The sequence below is a fragment of the Mytilus californianus genome, unplaced genomic scaffold, assembly GCF_021869535.1.
Source record: "Mytilus californianus isolate M0D057914Y unplaced genomic scaffold, xbMytCali1.0.p SCAF_2, whole genome shotgun sequence".
Classification (NCBI taxonomy): domain Eukaryota; kingdom Metazoa; phylum Mollusca; class Bivalvia; order Mytilida; family Mytilidae; genus Mytilus; species Mytilus californianus.
Genome location: NW_026262668.1, coordinates 135,071,825 through 135,095,995, shown reverse-complemented (window position 1 = coordinate 135,095,995; position 24,171 = coordinate 135,071,825). Strand labels below are relative to the sequence as shown.

The window sequence follows — 24,171 nt, the reverse complement described above, 5'->3', positions numbered from 1 at the left end:
TCCGCAAGTTTATTGTTTTCTGTTTAGTATTAAATTTATAATTAAGATCCATTTATTACATCGGTGATCCGTTTATTTGGCAATCGCCAATGACAGTCAGCAGGGTTAAAGAACATTTGTTGTTCGACCTGTTAGTCAAATGCGTTTTGTTAAAATATACTTTTTCACTTTTTTGGTCTTTTGGAAAATGTTGTTTGTGCTGTATTTAGACCCCTCTAACAAGAAATTTGTTTTGCATGCACACGTATAAAAATTGCGGTTTTTATCCAACGCAATCATAGGTTTGAACGTTGTTTTCAATTTAGACTTTTTATATTTTTTCGTTTGGGCTTGTATTGTATTTGCCTTCGGGTTTTTATGATCCGTTCATCCTATATTGACTCCTCAAAATTCAAGAGTCTATCCTAAATTAAGGTAAATTGTATGGCTTTCCAAATACCGTTTCGATTCCTTACATCACTGAAGAGACATTAATTGTCGAAATCCGGATATGGTGTACAAAAACCTTTGCACCTTTTGTTTGCGGTACACCATCTTTTCCGCAAGTTTATTGTTTTCTGTTTAGTATTAAATTTATAATTAAGATCCATTTATTACATCGGTGATCCGTTTATTTGGCAATCGCCAATGACAGTCAGCAGGGTTAAAGAACATTTGTTGTTCGACCTGTTAGTCAAATGCGTTTTGTTAAAATATACTTTTTCACTTTTTTGGTCTTTTGGAAAATGTTGTTTGTGCTGTATTTAGACCCCTCTAACAAGAAATTTGTTTTGCATGCACACGTATAAAAATTGCGGTTTTTATCCAACGCAATCATAGGTTTGAACGTTGTTTTCAATTTAGACTTTTTATATTTTTTCGTTTGGGCTTGTATTGTATTTGCCTTCGGGTTTTTATGATCCGTTCATCCTATATTGACTCCTCAAAATTCAAGAGTCTATCCTAAATTAAGGTAAATTGTATGGCTTTCCAAATACCGTTTCGATTCCTTACATCACTGAAGAGACATTAATTGTCGAAATCCGGATATGGTGTACAAAAACCTTTGCACTTTTTGTTTGCGGTACACCATCTTTTCCGCAAGTTTATTGTTTTCTGTTTAGTATTAAATTTATAATTAAGATCCATTTATTACATCGGTGATCCGTTTATTTGGCAATCGCCAATGACAGTCAGCAGGGTTAAAGAACATTTGTTGTTCGACCTGTTAGTCAAATGCGTTTTGTTAAAATATACTTTTTCACTTTTTTGGTCTTTTGGAAAATGTTGTTTGTGCTGTATTTAGACCCCTCTAACAAGAAATTTGTTTTGCATGCACACGTATAAAAATTGCGGTTTTTATCCAACGCAATCATAGGTTTGAACGTTGTTTTCAATTTAGACTTTTTATATATATACATTGTATATAAATCAAGCAACACCATATCAATTTTCAAGAAAAATCTATGGATTGGTTTTCATTAGATAATTAATGATTTTAAAACAATTTTAAAAACGATTTTCTCCGATTTGACATGCACTCTTACATGAATATACATCTATTTTAAGAGAAATAAAATTATATTTCATAACAGAAAAAAGGTATTTGCATTTTTTCGACTTTTATCTCCAATTTAATTTGCGTTTGCTATGGTGACAAGTGATTATTTCATGCACTTGGGAGCCTCTAGTTAATTCTTTCATGTGGAATCATCTGATACATCTGATTACACAAAAGATCGCTTTATGTTTTAACTAAAATTATGTCAAGTTTTGACTAATCTATGATATCCAAATTTCTGCTATAAAAGATTTTAGTGATACGATATTGCGTATGTTAAATCTGAAACATCACTGAAAATATAGAATCAACTAACGGGAACCAAAAGAATATCATCTTCGAGGAAAGGAAAATTAACAATAGGAATGTGAAAGTTATATTTTTTTGATTAAGTGGATTATCATGAAAATTCCAATATCAGAGTTTATAAAAGAACAAGTTAAGTTGAATGAAGTAAGAGTGATTCACTGAGTTCAGGAGGATATAATTCATTTGTATATTGAGACAACTCTGAATTGTGTAAAGACAATATGTGGTCTAAATAGCTGTTGGTACTGTTGAAAATTTAACCAATTAGTGTTTCGTTGATTCGTTGTGAATTTATCTATGATGGGTTTATTTATGTCATAAATTGTGATTCATAGTAATAAAGGAGCACATTTGCAAAAAGAATGGTACAATAAGTCCCCACTGGAATACAAATCACATGTCAGAATAACCTTTGTTTTAATTTAGGCCGTTTTCTCATATGAAGTGTTTCACATTTTTTCATGTGGGAAATTTTATATATAAAAATCTGAAGATGTGATATATTTGCCAATGAGGAAACTCTCCACCAGAGACCTTAATTATGACGTAGCCGAATTTACGGAATGGGTTTTTCTCATTGTTGAAGGCATACAGTTACTGTAATTGCTTACATCCACTTTATTTAAACTCTGGTGAATAGTTGTCTCATTGGAAATCATACAACATCCATCTCCTTAGTTTTATCTCCGAAACGAACTATAATCAAGACAAAACCGTAATGACTGTAATCATTTAATCATTTCTGTGTTTGTCCAGTTATTGTATATTTTGTAAATCCTGTAACTGAAATATAACTACTATAACAAAACATTATAACACAGCCAAACGCCATTTTATTAAAAAAGGAACAGTTATATCACTAAGTCGATAAAATGCTTTACTATAAACATGATAAAAGCAACTATGAGAGTATGGGTTGAATATAATACGTATTTTGAATATGTGTGTAGCCAAACCCTCCTCTTACCTGTGACAATTGTGCAACAACATAACAATAGAACAAACTGCATAGGTCAGTTGGAAAGGGCTTGACTAATCAGATAGATACATTTGTACTACGTACTAGAAATACCTTAAAGACAAAATGACAAAGCTTTGTATCAATGAGAGAATTAAGCAAATAGTTTCCTTTGTGAGATTAAAATATTCATATTAAGAAAATTGAAATATTATAGTTGTTTGTATTAGAATCACGTCAGTTCCCTGGGGGTAAATTTCCAAAGCATAATTAGAACATTTTAGATTATTCAAAGTCAAAATATCATCAAAGTAAATTGGGAAGGGTTATTATGTTTTTTCTTTTATTAAATTGAATAAGGATGGATATTTGTATAAACTGTGATTCATAACAATACAGGAAGAAGACTGGGTCTAAAATGGCGGAATTGGTGGCCTTGGTAGAACAATCATATTTATTCTTTCTTTATTACAAAAAAAGGCTTTATATGAGTTGAAAAAACACATTTGTATTCAAATTTTTTGAAGGATCATTTGATTAAATATGAAAATTCAGTTTGATAACATAATGTGGAAGTATTGTCCTTACTGTCAACCGAACTAAAATAACTATAAAAATACCAAAAGAGGAGTTAACAATTGAAAAATAGTAAATTCCATAATTATTTTCTCATATTTTACTACAAAAACTAATAGTCAGATCTTAAATAGAATTCACCAGGGAACTAATTGAAAGGGCAGAAGGATAATCAGAAGAAGCATCAAGCTAAGATGGGGTAATGATTTCATTGTATACTTTATAGCTCTCCGTAGAACGCATGGAATTTAAAATTTCATTCTTCAGAGCTTTGGTGTAGTGTTTACGTCATTCCACTGCCACATTATTGATTGCTCTATCGGCCGGTACCAACACCAAAAGTGATGTGTATTTCTTACAAAAACATTGACATATTATTTACCGTTTGATTAATTTCAAAACTATAAATATAAATTCCGATGTGATATGCGAAAAATCTACAATATTCATGCATTAATTGAAATAAGTTTACATCATGTTTATTTTTTTTTCTGCAATTAAGAAAAGTTAACTAAAATAATGAATATACACTAAAATATCTTTCGTGAACTGCATTTTATTATTTAAAGAAATATTTAAATCCAAGCAAAATTAAATACTGATTGTCTATTCAACAAGAAAGTGGGAGTATGTTCCAAGGTCAAGAACATCGTCAGCTGTGCTTAAGTTCTAAGGTTAGGAACCTCGTCGGCTGAAAGTATGTTCTAAGGTCAGGAACATGCATGTAAGCTGTGACTTATAAGGTCACGAACCTCACTGGTTATGACTATGTTTTAAGTTAGGAAGCGTGTCAGCTGGCTATGTTCTAAAGTTAGGAACCTTGTCAGCTGTGACTATTTTTTAAGTTGGGAAGCACGTCAGCTGTGATCGTGTTCTAAGGTTAGGCATTCGTCAGCTGTGAATACGTTCTAAAATTACACCTAATCCAAACTCTGAGCGATTTACTATTGTTTAATACCATATGTTGACCTCTGACTATATTTGAAATTCTTTGTTTCTTTTCGTCGTTGGGTTGCTGTCTTATTGACGTATATCCCTCAGTTTCTTTTTATATACGCATTCTTAAAGACATCTTATATCTTTATTTCTAAGAATAAAATACACAGCAAATCGTGAACATGCACATGTGTCTGTCGCTGTCTCGAATAATGATTCATTCAACAGGATGTCATATAGACCTTCATCACAATTTTAGACTATTTTACTTGTGAAAAATTGAGGTATTTTATTTAAATATTTTACTTAAACGACTTTTATGACTTCAACTGTCAATATATCTAATATGTGAAAGTTCATGGGTATTACACAGACAAGTTATGGTATTACACAGACAAGTTATGTGAAAGTTCATGGGTATTACACAGACAAGTTATGGTATTACACAGACAAGTTATGTGAAAGTTCATGGGTATTACACAGACAAGTTATGTGAAAGTTCATGGGTATTACACAGACAAGTTATGGTATTAAACGGAAAAGTTATTCCCAGAAATCTATTATTATTGTAAATAAATAGTTAGAAGAAATGAACGTAAATATTTAAATGAACAAAAGCAAAAATAAAATGTGCTTAATTTAAGCATTGCAAGAAAATTTGTAACGCAATAATACGCTTACCTTTTAAACGATGGACCGCTTTCTAAAACATTACAATAATTTTCAGCAGTAAATGTTCAACAAAATTAATCCGTCAATAAACGCCATTAGAGTTGACATAACCGATCATTATCTTATTACTCCCAGCAGAGATACATTAAATGGTATTCAGAAGAGGACTCGTATAGGTATTACAGTCGAATGAACCATAAATCGATTCATTGGTTGGGATTCAGACAAATTATGGAAATTGTGGGTAGCTTCTGAGAACCAATCATAAATACGAGCCAGTATCAATGATATTACGTATTTTCTTTAATACTGTTGAGCTGTTAAAGTTAATTATAGCGGAATAATCACTATACAATGGAAGAAGAACAAACATGATGGTAGAAGATTAATTTTCGTGTCAAATTAAATTTAACGTCATGGATAATAGTAATCGTTAATAACTCGTATATTTCTGGTTTGCTTTGATTACAAGGCTGTCAAATTAATTTTTGTCGGTATTGAAAACCTTTGTTTACGACTTTTAATGGTGATACAGTGAAAGTAATGATTTCAATAGTAGCTAAAATTACAATTTCATTATTATGGTGGCCTTTTTTAACGACTATCTTCTTTGTTTATAATCATAATACTTATTCAGTTCAATTTACCAATACTACTGTAGTCAGTTCTCTTAAAGTTAAACAACTTTCGCTTTACGTTTGAGTAAAAAGAAATTCAACACCATTGTCAGAAAGAAGGTCATATGAAAATTAAAAATAAAAAGTTCACCTTATGAACAAAAAAGAGAAATAAAAAATATATTGTTCCTATCTATTACTCTTCCAGTCTTGGGGCCAATACAGCTAATCTCGAATCTATGACAGGCCAATACAGCTAATCTCGAATCTATGACAGGCCAATACAGCTAATCTCGAATCTATGACAGGCCAATACAGCTAATCTCGAATCTATGACAGGCCAATACAGCTAATCTCGAATCTATGACAGGCCAATACAGCTAATCTCGAATCTATGACAGGCCAATACAGCTAATCTCGAATCTATGACAGGCCAATACAGCTAATCTCGAATCTATGACAGGCCAATACAGCTAGTCTCGAATCTATGACAGGCCAATACAGCTAATCTCGAATCTATGACAGGCCAATACAGCTAATCTCGAATCTATGACAGGCCAATACAGCTAATCTCGAATCTATGACAGGCCAATACAGCTAATCTCGAATCTATGACAGGCCAATACAGCTAGTCTCGAATCTATGACAGGCCAATACAGCTAATCTCGAATCTATGACAGGCCAATACAGCTAATCTCGAATCTATGACAGGCCAATACAGCTAATCTCGAATCTATGACAGGCCAATACAGCTAATCTCGAATCTATGACAGGCCAATACAGCTAGTCTCGAATCTATGACAGGCCAATACAGCTAATCTCGAATCTATGACAGGCCAATACAGCTAATCTCGAATCTATGACAGGCCAATACAGCTAATCTCGAATCTATGACAGGCCAATACAGCTAATGTCGAATCTATGACAGGCCAATACAGCTAATGTCGAATCTATGACAGGCCAATACAGCTAATCTCGAATCTATGACAGGCCAATACAGCTAATCTCGAATCTATGACAGGCCAATACAGCTAATGTCGAATCTATGACAGGCCAATACAGCTAATCTCGAATCTATGACAGGCCAATACAGCTAATCTCGAATCTATGACAGGCCAATACAGCTAATCTCGAATCTATGACAGGCCAATACAGCTAATCTCGAATCTATGACAGGCCAATACAGCTAATGTCGAATCTATGACAGGCCAATACAGCTAATGTCGAATCTATGACAGGCCAATACAGCTAATCTCGAATCTATGACAGGCCAATACAGCTAATGTCGAATCTATGACAGGCCAATACAGCTAATCTCGAATCTATGACAGGCCAATACAGCTAATCTCGAAACTATGACAGGCCAATACAGCTTATCTCGAATCTATGACAGGCCAATACAGCTAATCTCGAATCTATGACAGGCCAATACAGCTAATCTCGAATCTATGACAGGCCAATACAGCTAATCTCGAATCTATGACAGGCCAATACAGCTAATCTCGAATCTATGACAGGCCAATACAGCTAATCTCGAATCTATGACAGGCCAATACAGCTAATCTCGAATCTATGACAGGCCAATACAGCTAATCTCGAATCTATGACAGGCCAATACAGCTAATCTCGAATCTATGACAGGCCAATACAGCTAATCTCGAATCTATGACAGGCCAATACAGCTAATCTCGAATCTATGACAGGCCAATACAGCTAATCTCGAATCTATGACAGACCAATACAGCTAATCTCGAATCTATGACAGGCCAATACAGCTAATCTCGAATCTATGACAGACCAATACAGAAACAGCCAGTCCATAGCACTTTAACTAAATGATTCTAATTATTTGATTAAACTAAGAAACGTGAAGAAGATACAGGCATTCATATCTGAACTCGTCTTTGCGCAACATTGATGAAATTTCTGATTTCTGGTCCAAGTACTTAATCTATGCCAATTCAATTCATTTTATCTAGAAAAAATAAAGTAGCTGGGAAAAATAAATCAGACAGTTTAACCATTCTTACTCACCGTCTGTGTTCTGATGATTTAATCAACAATATAAGCTCATGATTTAAATCAACAAGGCGGTGTCATCAATAAAACCATCACATATATGGCACACTCTGTTCTCTAAAACTATATTTTCATATCTCTTAGTTTCCTCAATGGGGCTACAAAAAAATCTAAATTTGGCGAAAGCACTTCTGTGATTGAAAGGCAAAGCTATTTTACAGTATTCTTCGGGTTCAAAATTCTCCTGGAACAATTTGTACGTTCGTAGCTTATTGCCACCACTACCGGATATACTATTAGATTTATCAGAATGTAAAACAGCATGTTTATCGAATAATTTTGACATATAAAGTTTTACAACATAATTAGTATTCATATTTTCAGGTTATAGTAAATTACTTCAATTCAGTTCACATGACATCTCTTCAGGTTTGGTAGGAGTTTGTATTGCACCAAGCTATCAAAACGTCCAACAATGATGTGTCAGTGGTTCTTCAAAAACTAAAATTTTGTTACCTTAAACAAGCAATGTATACCTATTATGTCTATTTTGTAGAAACGGCACTGTTTAAAGAGATGATGTTATCGATCCTAATTGAGGACAATGAATGATAACGAATGAATGAATATTTTATTTGCAAAAGCATAAATAACATGCTATGGCAATAAATAGACACGTATATACAGTATATGACAAAATGACATATAGCAGAGGACAATACGTCTTCTCAATACCTTATGTTCCTAACATAACACCACTCTTACCAAAAAGACAACTTAAACACAAACGTATGTTTGTCGACTAGCTTGCTGCTTGTATATTTTCTGAGCTGCCGAGTTTATTCAATAAAAATATACAAACATGTCACATCAATACACATTAAACTGTGGCAATCATAATGATTTCTAATATCTTCTACATTTATATTTAATTGTTTCGTGGACGACCAGGAAAAACTATTTTTAGAAACCTGTGTCCTTTTGTCAATGCCAGGCGAAATCCAAGTGTTGGACCTTACTTGATATAAGAACATTAAAAAACATTATAGAAAACATTTAAATGCAAAGAATCTACTGTCTATTAGTCAAAAGACTGCGGCTATATGAAAATAATTTGAAGACAGAAATGAGTCTGAATAAAAAACAAATCCGATTACGTTTGTATAGCCATACTTACATTAAGAACAAAAAATTGTAACTTTAATTCCAAAATGAACACACTTATAAAAAAAAACCAAAAAACAACATATCAACATACATTAACGTACATGTTAAAAATTTGATGTTGACTCAAGTAAGGCAGGGCTAGAAATGACCATTTATGCATCTATCATTTAACACACAAGCAATATTTTTGAAGCTCCGAATTTTTTGCTAACATTTTTAACTATACTAGTTACATTCTTATTATCTGTATTCAATTTTAAACAACGGTTTTCTAAACATCTTAACGAGCTTTTCACTGTTCTGCTTACTGCTTCAAGCTCACGCCATGTTGAACTCTTACCACTTTCCAATACTGTCCAACTACCTACAACAGTATTCAAACTGTTACCTGGTAATTCTAGACCACAGTCAGTCAGAATATCTAACGAGTCACAGACTGGCTCGGCACATATGCCATCAACAGCGGGCACAATATAGCCCCCAAAATCTACTTCTGAGGCATCCGTGAACGCCACTAATCACACACATCTGACTCATGCAGATCATTACCATTCTCATTCAACTGAGTTACTGAATTTAACCAGTATCTGAGCTCCTCAACAGCTGGAGCTGTCAGAGCGACAAGTGACTTCCAACTTGCCCTTAACAGTATACAGTTATACAATTTTCTAATTCTAAGCCTAACCAAATTACCTAACACAGATTGCATTGATATGATATGGCAACAATTCCGGCAACACATTGCTCTGCGCAAAATGTTACCTTTTCTGACACCCTAAAGCATTTTGCCAATAACATCAACCAATCTTTCTATACGTTCACTGGAAACCTTAAGTTTCCCAAACTCCATATCCCAAACCAAACCTATCCAGGCCATATTTTGCTGTGGATACCAAACACATTTATCTTCAGCTATTAAAAAACCAAATTCAGACAAATACGAGCTAGTTCTTTCAGCTGATTGAAAATCATTTGCACCTCCAAGTCCATCGTCAAGATACATAATTATCTTCAAACCCTGATTTCTCCAGTATTTTACCACTTCCTTCAGAACTTTCGTAAAATATGACATGCACTGGCCAAACCAAAAGGAAGAACACTAAATACAAAATTTTTTGTTTTACCTTTGAAATCCCAACTGAAACCTAAATAACTTCTATGTTCCTCTAATATTTCCAGATCGTGATATGCACACTTAAGATCATATATAAACAAAAAAATGCCTTTTTGAAACAATTCTCTTGCCACTGAACCATCTTCAAATTTAAACCTAAACTCGTGTATACATTCGTTGATATGCCTACAAGCTATCATAAAAGGATTAACCACACAAGGTATATCGTCAACTTCTGAAATGCAACCTTTTTCTGTCAATTTTAAAATCTCGCCCATAACAAATTCTCCGTTATCCCTAGGAGATTTATTATTTCTCGATATAACATTTTGGTAGTACTTTAAATGGAATGCCGTATCCCTTTTCTATATATCTCTCCATTTGTGTATTGATTTTTTCAATTTACCTACAGGTGTGATTAAACTTGACCGTTAACTGGCTAGACACCTGTTTGATACGTTCATGCTCGAGTAAACAAATACTATCATCAATCATGACATCTTTTAAAGACTTACTAATTAGGTGATTTGTATTTAAACCTGTATTGGTTTATTCCCGATTGTCCCACTTTTTTAAAATTTTAGAGTTCTGATTGTCCCACATTATTTTACGATGCAAAATGTTCTTAAACAAACAAGGTAACTGTTGTTTATTTTGCTAAATACACAAGAATTAATTATTATATGTTCAAACTATTATTAAATATCAATCTAATAAATGAATAAAATATGATTTATTTTTTTTAAATCATCAGATTAATGAACTTTTGCTTAATTAATATAACATTTCTGATTTCTGAAATTAACTATAATGTTACGTTTATTTATAAAACAAATATCCATACCTTAATTTTAATTACGTTTTTTTCTAAAGTTTTAAAATAAATTTAGAAATAATGCATGCAATTTAGAAACACAAAGTATAAACTCGTTTACCCTTCATACAGTCTACACGCACTTGTTGATGGAGATATGTTTCCACTAGTCTTTGCACTTTTACCAGGGAAATCAGAGGACATTTACATTCGTCTTCAGAATGGCTAAGTTAGTGTGTTTCAGTATGCTAGCATTGCCTCTTATTTGTTACACTTCGACTAAATTGTTTGCAATCATATGGTGTGTTGTGCTGTTTATGTTATGTATAATGTGTGCTTAATCGTTGTACCTTCTGCATTGTGTGTGCTTTATATACTAGTACATTGTATCTGCTCTTCATGTCATACGTGTGCTTTGATGAATTAAGCTGTTAATTATGTGTGCTTTATTGTATTAAGCTGTGAATTTTCATGTGCTGGTTTATGTTGTTTTATGTATCCGTTTTTATTCTGTAGTTAGTCACCACTTCGGTGTTATCATGTATATCTATTATATAGTCATTTTTATAAATTTACTGTTTGCAAAAGTATGAATTATTCTAAATAATAAGGATGTTCTTATCCCAGATAGAAAACCTTAGCCGTATTAGGCACAACTTTTTGGAACTTTTGGTCCTTCAACTTTGAACTTGTTTTGGCTTTCGAACTTTTTTTATCTGAGCGTCACTGGTTAGTCTTGTGTTTTTGAAACGCGCGTCTTGCGTATTAAATTTTAAACCTGGTACCTTTTGTTAGCAATTATTGGTATATTTCTCTGTCCTATATGTTCTCCCATTTATTTGTATTGTAGTCCTGTCATGAAATGTTGTCATTTTAATGTTATATTTAATATTGCCATCAAAGCGGGAGGTTTGGCTAGCCACAAAACCAGGTTCAACCCACCATTTTTTCTTAAAATGTCCTGTACCAAGTCAGGAAAATGGCCATTATTATATTATAGTTCGTTTCTGTGTGTGTTACATTTTAATGTTGTGTTTCTGTTGTGTCGTAGTTCTCCTCTGTTTCCCTCAGTTTTAGTTTGTAACCCGGATTTGTTTTTTTCTCAATCGATTTGTGAATTTCGAACAGCGGTATACTACTGTCGCCTTTATTTATGTGTGCTTAAGTGTACCTCTTAAGGAATTGAGTAGTGCTTGATATGAGCTATTTTATGGCTTAATATTATATTTTATATTTGATGATACTTCAACTTTTCCTATTATGTGCAAAACAAAATATGTTAATATTATTTGTTCTTGTTTATTTCATATTCTATAAGTTACATTGATTAATTACCTGTAATTACCTGCTACACATCATAAAAACAAATTAATAACTTTCAAAACAATTCCCGATTGTCCCACATTTATACTTCCAAATTGTCCCACAAACATTTTCCCGATTGTCCCACAAAATTTCATTACTTTTTTACCTGTAATTTCAAAAAGTGGGACAATCGGGAAGACACCTTTGTATTGACCTGAAAACTTTTATCATTCGGTAAATTTGAGTAAATGCTACTTAATATATAAACATTAAATAAATTAGTACTTAACTTTCGTTTTCTCTCTGGAAATTCAAATTTCCAGTGACCAGGCGTGAAGCAATTTTAACAAACTCCGGGTCTCCCACTTGCTTTTTCTTTTGTGTCGTTACCACTAGAAGTTGCAGTTGAAGTTGGCCTGCTATACGGCGTTGGTCTTTTCTTCTTAGCTTTCTCTGCTTTGGTTTTCCGCTCCACTCGTATCTGAGCTCTTAGAATCTTACGATCGTCCTCGAAATCATCTGCGAGTGGATTCGCTGTATATTCCTCTACCACCTTCCATCCAATTTCGGACGAATCTGCCATTTTAACTAGCTTTTGTCTGTAGCGTATGACTTGATACCTTCTGATATTTTCTGCTTCGCTAAAACGGCTCTTGGATCCCTGGGCTCCAAACTAGCGTTGGTTTCCTTCAAAGTTACGGTAAGTTTACGGTTGAATTTGTATTGGTCCTCACTAGTGAAACCGGAGAGCATGAATTTCATATACAAAATCAACTTTGTCTCCACCGGGACTCGAACCCTTGATCTCTGTGTTACAAGGCAGCGCGTATACCGACTGAGCTAAAGAAGTACTTCCTTAGCTCAACCGATTACGGCTGACTATGTATTTATCACATTTACTAAGGGAAACAATCCCGTCACACAAGACTTTCTTTGAAACTTGTAGTCATCATTCACCGAAAGTTCATTTTGTAATCTGTTCATTTGTAATTCTTATCTCTTCTTCTGTTGATGATCAAATCCCTGTAGTTTTATTGAAAACATTCCTTCCATTTGTGACAATAAATCGTTCTGTGATTTTCTAATTTCTTCTCCGACAATCTGCTTAACACTATTTTCGATGTCCGGATCCATCATGGCACTCGGAAAAAATTTGATGTTCACTCAAGTAAAGCAGGGATAGAAATGACGATTTATACATCTATCATTTAACATAATAATTTTTCCCGCCTAAACAAATTCATACGCCTTCGAACCATATTAATTCCCGTTACACTACGTGCCACGGAAATTAGGAAATAATGTACATTTGTAATAAAAGAACAATTAATTCACAATACATGATCTAATTTTTCTAATTACACAGTTTAATTGTAATTGATTTAGATTTTGCTTGAAACAAATGAAAAAGTTTAAAGGTATTTGGCCAAGACCAATAATATTTTGGCAAATATTCTAGTCTCACAGTTCTATAGGCTGGAAATACAAGAACGAAGTGGTACTTATTTTCAACACAGCCCATATTACAGCATTCACATAGACGCATATTTCTAGGAATATCTTTATATCGACCTAATTCCAAGTTCAATTTCAAAGTACCACTTCTCAATATTGTAAGTAAATTACTATTAATAAAAAAATCTAAATCATTCTCAATTAAAAAGTCTGTTTTGAGGTGTTTATAAATTCACAGTTTTTCACAATCATTTGATGATGCATACCAAGTCTGTAAATACTAGTCCTTTTATACAAGTTTTTATAACATCTAGCTGCATGTTTATATAATTATGTGCAGTCTAAACATAGTTCATACCAAGATTAAACAATAAATCACGAACACTAGACGCCCAGTTCTTTCTACCGTTGTTTGCATCTTCTAATAAAAGTCGATAAACATCATATACAATAGGAGGCTTATTTACAATAATATGAAGCCAATATTTCAAAATATTTTGTTTTCTTGAGATATACATAGGCAAATGACCTAGTTCACCACATAAACATCTGAAAGGAACATTTTTACCTAGTTTTATAACAAATCTACAGAAACGGTTGTGTATTTGGTCTACATCATTTGCACGGTGAAAAACCCATATTTCAGATGCAAAGTTTAATACGGAACCAATCATACTATCAAAAAGTAGACATTGTCTACTTGTGGATAAAAACACATGTTGTAAGGACTTCAGAAGAGATGATAGCGCTCTCGATCCCTGTTGAGATAATCTTTTTTGAGTATGTAAGAATTTTCTATATAATGGAGTAACATACCCGAATACATATAAGATTCCACTATTTGCAGTTCTTTACCGTCATACTTGAAACTGTAGTTAACCGGCTTCCGTCCATTTCTAAAAACACAAAATTTGGTTTTGTCTGTATTTACCTCGATGTTCCATTTTTTTTACAATGGATTGATAGACTATCTAATAATTGTTGTAACATTTCAGGAGACTTACTTGACAGAACACTGTCATTCGCAAAAAGAACTAGATATATTAGAAAACCATTTAGTTGTACAACGTCATCACTAGCATTTACGGACATATCTTCTATTATATCATTGATGAAGAACAAAAATAATAAAGGAGACAATGGGTCTCCTTGTTTCTCACCAAGTAAATTGTTAATTTCGTCCGAAAGTAAACCACCAGATCTTACTGGTAGACGGACAGACGGATAAATAGATTTTATCATATTAACAAATTTGCTACTGACACCATTTTGTAGAAGTTTGTATATTAAGATCCTTCTGCTGAGTTTATCAAACGTTTTGTGGAAATCCACAAAGGTACAAAACAGTTTCATTTTTTTTATGTTGTAGGATATGTGTAATAATCACATGAATAAGAAAAACTGCATCTATAGTTGAACGACCTGGTCGGAATCCAAATTGGTTATCAATGAATTTTTCATCGTCCTCAGACCACGCTAGTAAGCGGCTTGTTAATATATACTAATATAATCGGTCTATAGTTTTTTGGGTCCGTTAAATCACCACTTTTCGGATCAGCAATAACTAGTCCTTCTGTCCAGAGTTCAGGAACAATCCAATACATTATTAAACAGTGTTTTTAAGATCGGTGCAAACAATAATGGACCTGCTGAGAACATTTCACCAATAATTTTGTCATTACCCACACTTTTTCCGGATTTCAGTTTGTGTATTGCTTTGATTACTTTTTCATCAGTAATTTCAGAATCCAGAAAGTCCGCATGGAATTCATTCATTTGTATATCATTTAGTAAATCTAATACTTCATTGCAGATATCTGGCGGATTGTCCCCAAGAATAGTTTCAAAATGATTAAACAGTACATCATTGTCTATTATACAGTGCGATTTTTTATAAGTGCGGTTTTATAGTTGACCAAAATTTCCCTCTGGCTTGTCGTTTCGCTTTGTTAAATGAATTTCTGGCAGAAATATAGAATTGTCTGTTAATATCTGTCGGATGACGCAGAAAAATGTTCCGAAACTTATGAAAGTTCTCTCGTTCTTTAGCTCATTTGTCATTAAACCATTCATTATTTTTACGAATCTTATTCTAATTTTCATTTATCAAAACAGATCTTCCGAAAACTTCAAAAGCACTGTTATAAATTATTTGAGTTATCTCCCTTACCGAATCATTGACATAGTCCAAGGTAGAAATATCATTCACTTTTGAAAGCAACCTGTCTTGTAGTAATTAGATATACTTAATGTTTTTATTGTTATCCCATTTAATATACGTGTAAAATTTTGGTATATTGTGTGACGGACGATTGTTTGTAAAATCTAGTTCAAAACAAAGTGGCGAGTGATCTGAAAACTCGTTCAACTGTAAAACTTCGAAATTACTAACTAACACGTAACCAATAGGAGAAACAAGTAGATAGTCATTAACACTTCTTCCGTTGGCTGTACAAAATGTGAATTTACCGTGTTTGTCATTTCCGAGTCTTCAATTGGCTGCCGTAAGACCAGTGTCAATAAACATCTGTTAAAGTTTACGACCAAAAGCTTTGACGAATTTGTCCATAGAACACCTATTTGAAATAATGGGCTTTTGCACCTGCTCGACACGCTCAATATTTTTGTCTAAATCATCATTATGCAAAAAGTCGTTTGCTTCCCCTATACTACTATTCAAATCCCCACAAACATATACAGTCCCCTTTTCTTTTAAAATGTAGGTTGTGTAAAAACGTAAATGATTAAAGTTTTGCAAAATTGAAATGATTGTGATTAAATATTTTAGTGGTTCCTTAGAACTTTAAATAATCAATATTTTATTGACTTCAATTTTATCAACAGTTTAACTGATAGTGCATACCTTTTCTTCTATATATGAAGACCGTATGTTTAAATCAAATGTTTATTTTTAGAATTGAAACGTATTTGCTGCGACATAGAGATATGGACAAATGGACTTCTCCAATTCGGCGATGAAATCCATTATGAAATTCAAGATGAAATCCCTGATGAAATCAATGATGAAATCAGTTTGGTTGTGAAGGCCGAGGATGAAAAAAATAACGCAGTAACAACCGGTCGGAAAGGTAAAATTGAATCTGATTCCACGCTGTCTACAAGAACGCTTTGGGGGTATATATGGTTTCCTGCAAGGCAATCATTTCACCCCCTTTTTTTAGTAGCAGTATACATTTTCCGCTCTTCATCCAAATCGATCCACTTTGAAGGATCTACCCATATTGATTTGTTTTTATCTCGTCCCTAAAATTCAATTCAATTCTTTATCAACCAAATGTTTTACAACATATATGTATACTTAATATAACTAAATATAAATTACAAAAATAGACGATCATGACAAAACAGACAAAAGGAGTAAATACACATAAAAATAAATATATATAGATATAATTCCAAATAGCAAATATATTAAACAAATGAAGTACAAATCAACTTAAAAGCATTCATTTCTGAGCTTCAGTGCTCGAAATATATATTTGCCTAAGTTGCACAAGTCTTTTATATTAGTAGTGCTTAATAGTTGTAAAAGTTTATAAACAGATGGCTTACGCTAATAATAAGGTTTTATTGAACATTCAGAACCATAACATAGAATACTACTAACATATGTATCAAATAAGGACAATAACGTGGCATAATTAAATGGATATTGTCTAATATTAATAAATAAACAAAAACATAACTTTTCTACCTTGTTCTGCAACTTTGTTTTGTGCAATGGATAATTTTCCATTCAAATTAAGAACAACACCTAGATAAGTAAATTTGTTAACTATATCTACTTGTACATCATCATAAAACCGTTTCTCCTCTTCCTTTACAAATACACCATTTCTAAAAATTACAATTTTGGTTTTATCAATATTTACAATTAATTTCCATTTCTTTGTATAAATGTACAATGCATTTAACATCTCTTGCAGCCTATCTTTGGCTTCCCAAAAAATAACCATGTCGTTTGCATACATTAATAAAAATAAACTTAATTCTTTCAACTCTACAGCTTTACAATTATTGTTGATAAACTCCATCTCACAATCACTAACATATAAAACAAACAGTATGGGAGACAATACCTCCCCTTGCATTAAAGCAACATTATTTTTGAAAAAATCTGTATAAAACCCATTTATTGTATCATATGATTTGACATTTAAATACATAGACTTAATAACTGACAGTAATTTCCTTGTATAGCTATTTTAGACAATTTAAACCATACATTCATTCGATCAATAGTGTCAAAAGCTTTTGTATAATCAACAAAACAACAGTTTCTTCTTTTCTGACAATGTTTTTGTAATAATACTTTGTGGAGCAAAAATGGCATCAACAGTGGAAAGTCCGTTTCTAAATCCAAATTGAGCATCAGTTATTGTATCATATGTGTTTGCCCATTCAATTAGTCTATTGTTTATAATGTGTGTAAAAAGTTTGGCTAAGCAACTGACTAGGCTTATGCCTCGAAAGTTATTCGGGTCACTAGGGTCGTCGCGTTTGAAGACTGGCACCACAACTGCAATCGACCATGCTTCTGGAAAAAGATTTAAAACTAATAAACCATTAAATAATTTATTAAACACTGGCATCAACAAATCCTGGACATGATTCCATTCAAAAATTTACTGAAGTCGGAAACAGTTTTATCTATGCCATCCTGTGATTCAAAATGTAAATTTGCACATAAAGAGTTCAAATTGTCAATATTATCAGACAGCGCTTCTCTACATTGAAATTTATATTCATCCTCCCATTTATAAATATGTCTTTCAACTCCATTATCTAGTTCACAATCAGTAACTAATTTATCTGTAAAATTCATATTCCTAATTTTCATTTCTAAGTGCAGACTAGCATGGCCAGACAATTGCGTAAAACTGGATATCATAAATTTGTCAATAAGGCTGAAAAAATCAGCAGTTGTTAAGAAATAATCAATAACTGAAAAAGACTTTGAGCCGCAATATGTGTAGTCATTTGATAATCCATCTTTATGATGACCATTTAATATCCTTAATCCTGTCGATTTACATAATTTTATAAGTTTCAAACCATAATCATTACGTATAGTATCTGGATTTATGCGTGTAGGTAGCGAAGAGTTCAGAACGTCAAATATCTCTGACTTCATCGAAGATGATACAGTCCATATGACATTACAAAATCAACTACCGAATTTATTTCCGTTAAATGTCTCCGAGATCATCAAAGATGATACAGTCCATATAACATCGCAATTTAAATCACCAACCAGACTGATTTTCCCTTTGGATGAATATGAAATTATGTAGTGTAGTCTTCCAGTGAGCGAAAAACGTCAAAATCGTATAGTGAATGGTAATTTGAATTACTTCGGGGTATGTAGGCACCACATTCATATAAATCCTGATCGAAATCAAATAACAATTTGCCGAATTTTAACCACACGAATGTATCAGCAATTAAATCACAAAAGGAAATATACGGACTGTATATGCTATTTATCATTACGCATAATCCACCCTCTTGCGTACATTTTGATTTACGTCTCGGAATTGCTTTACACATAAAAAGTAAAATAACAAAAATACCGAGCTCCGAGGAAAATTCAAAACGGAAAGTCCATAATCAAATGGCAAAATCAAAAGCTCAAACACATCAAATGAATGGATAACAACTGTCATATTCCTGACTTGGTACAGGCATTTCTAATGTAGAAAATGGTGGATTAAACCTGGTTTTATAGCTAGCCAAATCTCTCACTTGTATGACAGTCGCATAAAATTCCATTATATTGACAACGATGTGTTAACAAAACAAACAGACATAAACCCTTTTTCTATATCGAAAGTAAAATCATTACTTATCCAGCATTCCGAAAGTATAACAATATCATAAGTTTTTATATAACAAATAAATGATTCATCATCTAGTTTATTTTGAAAACCACCATTGACATTCCATGTTCATTTACTCCGAAAAATTTCCTCTTGAGGTGTTTTGGGGCTGCAAAACGAATGTCTTGTTGAGTATTCCTATTTTCAAATTTAACAACAAAAAGTCTTATTTTCCCATCAAAATGTTTTCCTATTCTATAAGACTTAACAATAGGAATTTGACGAACAATCTCAAGCTCAGTTCTAACGAAGGCTTTCACTAAGTCATCAGTTTCTTCATCAGTTTGCTCGGTAATACCTGTGAAAACTAACTTTTCGTTCAGCTTTTGACATTGAAGATCTACTATAGACGATCTCAAGCGCACGTTATCTGTTTTTTTTACATCAAGGCAATCGAGACTAACATTGTCAGATTTAGATTTTGTTTCTTTTGCAATTTTCGAAATTTCCGCTTTAAAAAACAGTGTTTTACTTTTCGACTGAAGCTATTCTTTCATGCAAAATTTTATTTTTGCCTTTTGAGACCAACATAATGTTTTTATTTTCTTTCGTAATATCGTCAATATTACCGCTTACAAAAACTGAACTTTTTGCGTTAACCCCTGAGGGGTTCACGCTTATGTATTGGCGAGTTTTGGAAGTGTCTATGGGCCACTCGATATCCTCGGAATCACGATTCTCGGAATGTCTCGAAAATTTTCCATCATTTATACCGGTAGTTATTTATGTCTTTGATACGGTCCCTCTTTGGATAGGCTACCACGTGACATTGTATATTTCAACAATCCGGCAAAGTTCATTTGTAGATTTGAAAGTAAAACAATAAAGTCTTGGTTGCATTCTAAAATCATTTATATGTTAGAACCTATTTGCCTTTTGACAAAACATATATGTTTTTAATAATGTGAATGTTTATTAAATATCAAGTATAATGATAACGCAATTATACTTGATTATACTTTGTACTTGTTTGGCTTTATAACTATTTTGATCTGAGCGTCACTGATGAGTCTTATGTAGACGAAACGCGCGTCTGGCGTATTAAATTATAATCCTGGTACCTTTGATAACTATTTACACCACTGGGTCGATGCCACTGTTGGTGGACGTTTCGTCCCCGAGGGTATCACCAGCCCAGTAGTCAGCACTTCGGTGTTGACATGAATATCAATTATATGGTCATTTCTATAAATTTCCTGTTACAAAACTTTGAATTTTTCGAAAAACTAAAGATTTTCTTATCCCAGGAATATATTACCTTAGCCGTATTTGGCACAACGTTTTGGAATTTTGGGTCCTCAATGCTCTTCAACTTTGTACTTGTTCGGCTTTATAACTATTTTGATCTGAGCGTCACTGATGAGTCTTATGTAGACGAAACGCGCGTCTGGCGTATTAAATTATAATCCTGGTACCTTTGATAACTATATAATTCATGCTTTGAGACGGTCCCTCTACGCGTTGTGGGTGTAGTATTAAATAAACCTGGGAATAGTTTATTGATATACAATGACCCAGAATAAACTGATTATTTCTGAACGTTTATCATTTGATATTTAGTATTTCAATCAAAGCAAGAGAAAATGTCGGAAAGCATGAAGAAAATTGAGAAAACAATATTTCTGTTAAAATTATTTATCTAAGGTCGCACAGTGGTCGGAAAGCAGAAAGATAATCAAACAAAAGGATTTTTCTGTAAAAAAATATCTAATTTAATTAATATATACTATCAGACTAAGAGAATATTCATTGTTAAGGTAAAACTGAGACTGAACTTATTACTAATAATTATAGAATATAATTAAAATTGTAATGTATACGTGCGTTATGTCTCACAGGTTTGATCAGTCATTACATTTATGAAAATTATATGTAACGTATGAGCACCAATGAGCAGAGATGCGTACCCAAAGTTAGCTAAATATCTTAATTTTAAACGGTCGTGAATGAAAAAATACTTACGTGGTTTCAATTCACAAATCCTTGCATCTCACAAAAAAACGTAATTAGTATTTTACAAATCATAACAAAATTAATTACTATCATAATGCCAATTATTTTATTCTGTTTCAGTAGGGATTTATAAGTCTCTGCTTATATTTTGTATAGCACTATATACATATAGTGGAATGTTAGACTTTAAAAAGAGATTCATTTGATAAATAAAATGTTCATCCGTAAATACTTGATGATTTGTGTTTATTGATATTAATATATTCCAGCTATTTTCAGAAAAAAAATCACTAACAGGAATGTATGTTTATTATAAAATTTCAATTTTTTTTTTTCTTTTTTCTTCTTTCATTAGTTCAACCTTATAGCATCTAAATATTTGTACTATGGTACGGTTTTGAAAATTGTATTCATTGTGTTGATCAGCTATCCTACACGTCTTGATTCATTCACATTATATATCACCCTGTTCACACGCACACTATCAGTTTGCGTTCATAAAAAATTCCGGATAAAATGTCAATGAATCCGGAGTCAAAACACTTGAAGTAGGTAGTTTGACATCCGAATTCAACTATTAGATTAATATATGTGATGACGAAAAGCGTATTCTTATCCTAAGTATCAGTGCGAATGCTTTCTATTTACTATTTCTATATCTTTTTATATGATAATCTACATGTCTTTTTATATAAATTGGTTCTTTTGAAAGTATGTTCATGTATTCATAAAACTTCGGAAAATAAGATATTCTTCAAAACCAAGTTTCCCTGTAGAATATTTGGATTGATTTAATTAAATCAGGAAATCATTAAAATTTGAGATGTTTAATGGATCTCTATATAAGAGGTCAAAATGAAGCTGGTGTGTTACTCTCAAGAAAAATATACGAAACCTTCTTATAAGTTGCCTGCCACAGGTTTTTACTTCACATGGAAAATGGACTTTAAGGATGTTCGCTACTCTGTTTCAAAATAACAAGCTTTTTAAAAGACTGTTATAAATTGATAGTATATACATAAAGGAACTAAAAAAGTATAAAAAAGATTAAAAAAAATGATGTAAAATCCCAAGTAATGAAATAGCCGAGTTTTAAAATGTATATTCAGATAGCAGCTGTATATACACTTTTCTATTCACAACTATCCAACATTGCTTTCAACTGACTTGTGCAAGAATGTACACACTATTACATATTTTTAATAAAGGTAGTTTAACTTCATCCTTATCTCCTTCTATTCACAGTCAATTATTTCAATTAAAAAGCAAACAAAACTTCAGCAACAATATTTTAGTGACCAGTCAGCGGTTTTAGGTTCACGTATTGCTTTTCTTTTTTTAAAGAAAGCATCTTGCTTCAACATCTCCTAACAATTTATAAACTGCCACTAGATTTCCTTCTAAATTTTGCATTTGGCTGTTTATTTTTCCTAAGTTGGTTGAAACAGTGTCAAGCTTTAATAGTTTTTAATCAATATCGTCAAGACGCCCTAGTTTCTGATCAAGACCATTCATTCGGCTGAGTACTTCCGTTAGCAGCCTTCTCACATCATTTGGTTGTTGATGAGGTAACAACGGCGGAGACTGCTGTGTTTGAAAAGGGCCTTGGAATAGCATCGATACATGATTAGGCACGTTTTGAGGTTGGGGTGGCGGATACTTTAAGTACTGTGCTGGATATATTGGTGTACTAGTAGCTAGCTGATGCGCATAACCGGTAGCTTTGTTCGGGGTTGCATAGGTATGTTCACTTAAACTGTTCATACACGATAAGGAGTAAGACATGGTGTTGGATATTATTTCCTCCTTATCGATATTAGCTAATTTACTGTTGTCCAGACTTACTGCAGATTGGGATGCTCTACTATCTGAAACTTCGGCTTTCTTGCGTTTCTTTTGTGGGTTTGAGGTGCTACTTATCTTTGTTGGGTCGCTGTTTTGTGGTAACGTTGCTGTGTCGTTGTTTTGTGATAACTTTGTAGAGTCATTATATTTTGATAAAGAAGGGTTAATAGTTTTATTTTGACCAGGATGATTGTTCTTCGTCATAACGGTTAACTATATTGTATATCTCTACATTGACATAATAATTATTGTTTGAACTATACTCATGTGTCTGTGTATACAATGTTGTTTACCTTTTCTCTCGATTCATCTACTCATAACAAAGAAAACTTCTTTCAGCGACAGTTTTGTGCTAATATGCACATATAAATGTATAGAATAATCCAAGTTGCACAAGTTAAGTCCAAATTTATCTCTCATATATTCCATAAATTACACTTTAAATCATATTTTTGTCTACATAAATTTCCTGACGTCTGCCATGATCAGGTCCCATAACTCAATCTAATGCATGGGTATTTGGCGCTGGGCTTTAGCAAATAACAACAATCGATAGTCTTCATTTAATTGTTTTGTATCGGTCGGTTGCTGTCTCATAACAGTGATAAACAATAAGATAAATTTGCTATCGCTATAATGGACATTTGGATAAGTTGTAAACTATTCTAATTATGAAATAGACAATATTTATTAGCAAAATAAAATTGAGAGTGGAATTTGGGAATATGTCAAAGAGACAACAACCCGACCAAAGAGCAGACAACAGCCGAAGGCCACCAATGTGTCTTCAACGCAGCGAGAGGTGGTCCTCAACTGGCCCCTAAATAAAATTGTGTACTAGTTCAGTGAAAATGGACGTCACACTAAACTCCAAAACATATAAATGAACTAAAATAAAAAAAACAATACAAGACTAACAAAGGTCAGAGGCTCCTGACTTGGGACAGGCGCAAAAATGCGGCGGGGTTAAACATGTTTTGTGAGATCTCAA

The 24,171-nt window shown here is 32.8% G+C and overlaps 1 protein-coding gene across 2 annotated transcripts in view; it reads right to left on the bottom strand.

Moving 5' to 3' along the window:
* The window catches only part of LOC127731107 (galanin receptor type 1-like), a 46,247-nt gene extending 41,072 nt beyond the window's left edge, over positions 1 to 5,175 (bottom strand). For both annotated transcript variants that reach the window (XR_007995494.1, XM_052239975.1), the window contains exon 1: positions 5,001 to 5,175. The gene's annotated coding sequence lies outside the window, so the exon portion shown is untranslated. The remainder of the gene's footprint in view (positions 1 to 5,000) is intronic.
* Between the last annotated feature and the right edge of the window lie 18,996 nt (positions 5,176 to 24,171).